The 6,828-nt window shown below is 36.4% G+C and overlaps 1 non-coding gene across 1 annotated transcript; it reads right to left on the bottom strand.

Annotated features, from left to right (window-relative positions):
• Positions 1 to 2,928: 2,928 nt before the first annotated feature.
• LOC124504526 (U6 spliceosomal RNA) lies at positions 2,929 to 3,032 on the bottom strand. The gene has a single exon (XR_006960482.1). It is a non-coding gene; the product is annotated as a U6 spliceosomal RNA (small nuclear RNA).
• Positions 3,033 to 6,828: the final 3,796 nt, after the last annotated feature.

Genomic DNA, 6,828 nt, shown 5'->3' with positions numbered 1-6,828 from the left:
TCCCTCAATCCCTGCATATGCATCTGAAGTGCATTGCCTCAGTTGATTGTGGCACTGGTTTCACCAAATAAGCCTGTCCCTTTGTTGTACACCAGAAGAAGTGGGTGCACAAGAAGGGGATAAATGTCTGATTTTTAATAAATCTGTGTTTCTGGATTCTGTGGCCATTCTGTATATCATTGTGTAGATATATTGTAATTTATTTAACCAATCTTTTTTTTTAAATCTTAACAGAAAACATTTAATTAAAAGTACATATTTAGTTTGCAAGGATAATTTTAAATCATATTTTATATTTCATTTCACTTGCTCTCATTTTAACTTAATTTAGCATTCACTACAACTTTCAGTTCAATTCTGAGATTTTTAAAATTGAAGTGTAATTAACATACAGTGTTATATTCGTTTCAGGTGTACAACATATTGATTCAACAATTCTACATATTACTCATGCTCACCAGGAGAAGTGTAGTCACTATACAAAATTATTACAGTGCTATTGACTATATTCCCTATGATGTACTTTTCATCTCTGTGCTTACTTATTTTATAACTAGATGTTTGTACCTCTTAATCCCATTCACCTATTTTTCCCATCATCCCATCTACATCCCCTCTGGCTAACCACCAGTTTGTTCTCAACACCAAAAAGCTCCAAACAACCTGATTTAAAAATGGCAGAGGACCTGACTAGACATTTTTCCAAAGAAGACATACTGATAGCCAACAGACAGATGAAAAGATGCTCAACATCACTAATCATCAGGAAAGTACATATCAAAACCACCACCAGATATCACCTCACCCTAGTCAGAAAGCTAATATCAAAAATACAAGAAATAACAAATGTTGGCAAGGATGTAGAGAAAAGGGAGCCTTTGTGCATTGTTGGTGGGAATGTGAATTGGTGTAATCACAATGGAAAACAGTATGGAAATTCCTCAAAAAATTAAAAATAGAAATACCATGTGATTCAGTAATTACACTATTGGATATTTACCCAAATAAACCAAAAATACTAATTCAAAAAGATGTGTGCACCCCACATGTTTATTGCAGCATTACTTACAATAGTCAAGATATGGAAGCAGCCTAAGTGTACAGTGATAAATGAATGGATAAGGAAGATGTGGTATGTACACATAATGGAATATTACTCAGCTGTAAAATGAGTGAGATTTGCCATTTGTGATAATTTGGGTGGATGTAGAGGGTATTATGCTAAGTGAAATAAGTCAACTAACTAGACAACTAATATGTGATTTCACTTATATGTGGAATTTAAAAACAAAACAAATGAACAAACAAAAGAACTCAGACTCTTAGCCAATCATATTGTATTTTATTTTTTATATTTTATTTTATATTTTATATTATATATTTTATTTTATATTTTATTTTATTTTATTTTATTTTATTTTGAGAGAGAAGGAGAGAGAGGGAGAGAGAGAATACCAAGCAGGCTCTATACTGTCAGCGTGGAAACCAATGCACAGCTTTAACCCACAAACCATGAGATCATGACCTGAGCTGAAATTAAGGGTCCAACACTCAACTGACTGAGCCACCCAGTCTCCCCTGGGCATTAGAGATTCTAATTACTACTGGGTAGGTCATTGTTTCTAGACCTTCTCTGGTTGTGTTAACATATTCCCTTAGGTTTTGATAATTTCACTGTAATGTATCTAGGTATGGATTTAGGTTTATTAATATGCTTAGTATCCTTTATGCTTCCTATATCTAAGGTTTTTATTTCCTACATCAATTTTGAAAAAATGTTTAATTTCATTGAAACTCCAATCAGGAAGTACCTGGGTGGCTCAGTTGGCTGAGTGTCTGACTCTTGATTTCGGCTCAGGTCATGGTCCCAGGTTTGTGGGATCAAGTCCCACATCAGGCTCCATGCTGGAGCTCCATGCATGGAGCCTGCTTGAGATTCTCTCTCTCTCTCTCTCTGCCGTCTCCCTGCCCCCACTCTCTCTCTTTCTCTAAAATTAAAAAGAAAAGAAAAGAAAAGAAACTCCAATCAGTTTTCTAAACTGGCTGTATAATCTTGGACTCCCATTCATAATGTACAAGCATTTCAGTGATTCCATGTATTCATCAACAATTGGTATTATCAGCCTTTTAATTGTAGCCAATCTGGCAAACATGTAGTGGTATCTCATTTTAGTTCTTATTTACATTACCTAGATGAGTAATAATGTTGAGCATCTTTTCATATATATATGTTGGCTATTTGGATATCTTTTGTGACATTTTCAGACTTTTTTTGCTCAGTTTTTAAATTAGGTTGTTGTCTCTTGTCTTTATAGATTAGTAAGAATTCTTTATACTATCAAAAGTTCAGTAAAACCAATGAATCACTAAAGCAGTAAATAGTAAAAATTTATCATGCACACACCAAAAAGACAGTTTGCAAACTGGGAGCACTGAAACCAAAGCATGGAATGAATCTCAGGGGTGTATAAAGTAGCTTATGTAATGAGAAAGCAGTGACTATTTATTCTTCACAGTGACTGGTTATAATATTAGAATTTTTTTAAATAGTAGAGAATTGGTTAGTAATTACCTCATATCAAGCTTGGGAAACAGTTAAAGTTTTGCTTATGATTTTCCGAGGCATAAGCAAGAAATGACCCAGGTCAAGTTAATCTTATAAAATAAGCTAAATTAAGCTTTATATATGACTAAACTGATTTTGTCTTCTCAGGGAATTTTTAAAGGCTGATCTCCCTTTGTTTTTTTTTGTTTTGTTTTGTAACGTTTTTTGTTTTTTGGGTTTTTAAATTAAAAAAAAAAAAGATTTAATTGCTGTATTTCACCTAATATTTCAGCATCCATAAAACCAAGTTACCTCCAAAATAGGATGTTTCAAATGATCATTATTTTTTGACCATTTGCTGTTTTTTCATTAAAAGTCTTTAAGAAAACATGGAACACTTCATGAATTTGCGTGTCATCCTTGTGCAGGGGCCATGCTAATCTCTGTATTGTTCCAATTTTAGTATATGTGCTGCCAAAGTGAGCACTGGTCTCCCTTTGTTTTTTATTTTACCATATATTCTGGATACAAGTCCTTTAACAGATATGTGTTTTGTAATTATTTTTTTCCCATCTGTGGCTTGCCTTTTCACTCTCTTTATGGTGTCTGTTGATGAGCTCATAGGCTGACTCTTGCTTATTGTGGAATATTTCATTGTGCATTTTGTAATTTTTAAGAGCCCGTCTTTGGCAGGGCTTTACTTATATGTGTGAATTTTGTGTGATCTAAGTTGACATTATCCTCTCTGGAGAGATTTAGTATTTGCTCTTGTGAAATACCTCAATACAGGACCAATTTGTTACCTTAATCTGATTCAAGTGTTAATGTAAGGCAGCTATGCTCACCACTATACCAACACTGCACAGCCCAAGTGTTAATGGGAAGGTAAACTGATTCAACTTTTGTAGAAGGCAATTTGGCAATAACTTATCAAATTTTAAATGGTATACATTTTGACCCATCAATTCTACTTCTTTATTTCAATCAAGTAATCAGATAAGCCCATAATAATACATAAATATGGAAGTTTACACATTGTCATTTATAATTCTGAAAAAGTGGAAACAACCTAGATGTTCATAAAAGATGATTGGCTAGGGGTGTCTGGGTGGCTCGGTTGATTGAGTGTCTGAGGATTTCAGCTGAGGTCATAATCTCATGGTTGTGGCATGGTGCCCAGCATTGGGCTCCGCACTGTGTGGAGCTTGCTTGGGATTCTGTCTTTCTCCCTCTGCTCCTCTTACCTGCTCTCTCTCTTTCTCTCTCATAAAATATAGAATAGAATAGAATAGAATACCTGATAACAGTGTGCCTGACCCAGTGTTCTCCTGAGGACTTGCCCCACTCCAAGACTGATGGCCACTGCCCTGGGCTAAGTGCAAATTTTAATATGAATGAACCCTGCCCACCCACACACACATAGAAGTCATGTGCCTCTGGCCACCATAGCCACTGTGCTTCAGGAGCTCTGGCCTAGGACTGTTGGCTCAGCACAAATTTTGCTAACACCCCCACACTACCCCAGAGCCCTAAAGTGCCTCAGAGATGGATTCCTGGGTTCTTACTTACACCACAGAGAGCAAGCACAGGCCACAACAGGCAGAGAGTCAGTGCAGACATCTGAACTGAAAGAAAAAGTAACTCAGACACAACAGCAGGATGCAAGCAACACACATAGATTCCCCTGAAGTGTGAGGTTCTGGTGAACAGGAGACACTGCACTGTAGGGTACTACAGGACCTCTTCCACATAAAGCCACTACTTTCAAGAGCAAATGATATGGCTGACTTGCCTAATACATAGAAACAGACACAGAGAGGTAGACAAAATGAGGAGACAGAAGACAAAAAGTACAGGACAAAATCACAACAGGAAATCTAAGCAAAATAGAAATATATAATATGCCTGATAAAGAACTTAAAGTGATGATCATAAAGATACTCACTAGACTTCAGAAAAGAGTGGAGGACATAAGTGAGACCCTTGACAAAGAGATAGAAAAAAATAACATATCAGAGATGAAGAACTCAATAAATGAAATTAAAAGTACACTAGATGGGGTAACTAGTAGGTTACAGGAAGCAGAGGAATATATAAGTGACCTGAAGGATAGAATAATATAAATCAGTCAAACTGAACAGGTGAGAGACAAACAAATACGGCATAATGAGAATAGACTTAGAGATTTCAGTGACTCCATCAAGCATAATAACATTTGCATTATAGGGATCCCAGGAGAAGAGAAATTGGGGCAGCAAATGTATTTCAAGAAATAATAACTGAAAATGTCCTGAATCTGAGGAGGGAAATGGAGATCCAGATTCAGGAGGCATAAAAATCCTCCACCAAATTCAACCCAAAAAGGTCCACACTAAGACACATAGTAATTAAAATAGCGAAAAATAGTGATAAAAAAATAATTTTAAAGGTTGCAAGAGAAAAGGAGACAACTATATACAAAGGAAACCCCATAAGGCTATCTGCTGATTTTTTAGCAGAAACTTTGCAGTCCAGAAGAGAATGGCACAATATATTCAAAGTGCTGAAAAGGGAAAATTTGCAACCAATAATACTGTATCTAGCAAGGCTATCATTCAGAATGGAAGAAGAGATAAAGAATTTTCCATACAAACAAAAGTTAGAAGAATTCATGACCACTAAACCAGCCCTACAAGAATGATATGGGGGACTTTGTAAATGGAAAACAAAAACCATAAGGAAGAGTAAGGAAAATAGGAAGCATAAGAGGAAAAAAAAGTATATCTGTAAGAATCAGTCAAAAAAAAAGTATACCTGTAAGAATCAGTCAAGAGAAGCACAAAATAAAATGATGTAAACTATGATATCAAATATCTGAAACATGGAGAGAGAGGAGTAAAGAATGAGTTCAAAATTAAGTGACTATCAGCTTAATATAGACTGCTATATGCAGAAGATGTTATATATAAACCATATAATAACCACAAATCAAAAAACAGTAATAGGTATGTAAAAAAATAAAGAATAAGGAATCCAAGTATTTCCCTAAATAAAGCCAACTAATCATGAGAGAAGAGAGCAACAGAAGAAAGGAACAGAGAGGAACTACAAAAACAACCATAAAACAAGTTTTAAAAATGCCAATAAATACACACATATCAAGAATTACTTTGAATGTAAATGAACTAAATACTCCAATCAAAAGACATAGAGTGATGGAATGGATAAGAAAATAAGACTATATGCTGCCTACAAGAGACTAATTTCAGACCTAAAGACAACTGCCGATTGAAAGTGAAGGGATGGAGAGACATTGTCATGCAAATGGAAGTGAAAAGAAAGCCAGAGTAGCAATACTTATATAGTAAGAATAGACTTTAAAACGAAGGCTGGATGGGGCGCCTGGGTGGCGCAGTCGGTTGAGCGTCCGACTTCAGCCAGGTCACGATCTCGCGGTCCGTGAGTTCGAGCCCCGCGACGGGCTCTGGGCTGATGGCTCAGAGCCTGGAGCCTGTTTCCGGTTCTGTGTCTCCCTCTCTCTCTGCCCCTCCCCCATTCGTGCTCTGTCTCTCTCCGTCCCAAAAATAAATAAACGTTGAAAAAAAAAATTAAAAAAAAAAAAAAAACCAAGGCTGGAAAGCAGTGTGGAGGTTCCTCAGAAAATTAAAAATAGACCTACCCTATGACCCAGCAATAGCTCTGCTAGGAATTTATCCAAGGGATACAGGAGTACTGATGCATAGGGGCACTTGTACCCCAATGTTTATAGCAGCACTCTCAACAATAGCCAAATTATGGAAAGAGCCTAAATGTCCATCAACTGATGAATCGATAAAGAAATTGTGGTTTATATACACAATGGAATAGTACGTGGCAATGAGAAAAAATGAAATATGGCCTTTTGTAGCAACGTGGATGGAACTGGAGAGTGTGATGCTAAGTGAAATAAGCCATACAGAGAAAGACAGATGGTTTCACTCTTATGTGGATCCTGAGAAACTTAACAGAAACCCATGGGGGAGGGGAAGGAAAAAAAAAAAAAAAGAGGTTAGAATGGGAGAGAGCCAAAGCATAAGAGGCTGTTAAAAACTGAGAACAAACTGAGGGTTGATGGGCGGTGGGAGGGAGGGGAGGGCGGGTGATGGGTATTGAGGAGGGCACCTTTTGGGATGAGCACTGGGTGTTGTATGGAAACCAATTTGACAATAAATTTCATATATTAAAAAAAAAAACAAACCAAGGCTGTAACAAGGGACAAAGAAGGACACTATATAATCATAACTGGTACAATGTAATAAGAAGAT

The sequence above is a fragment of the Lynx rufus genome, unplaced genomic scaffold, assembly GCF_022079265.1.
Source record: "Lynx rufus isolate CCGP_SWC_20201006 ecotype Redwood Valley unplaced genomic scaffold, mLynRuf1.p SCAF_8, whole genome shotgun sequence".
Lineage (NCBI taxonomy): Eukaryota > Metazoa > Chordata > Mammalia > Carnivora > Felidae > Lynx > Lynx rufus.
The sequence above is the reverse complement of the archived record's forward strand: the minus strand, read 5'-3'. Positions and strand labels throughout refer to the sequence as shown.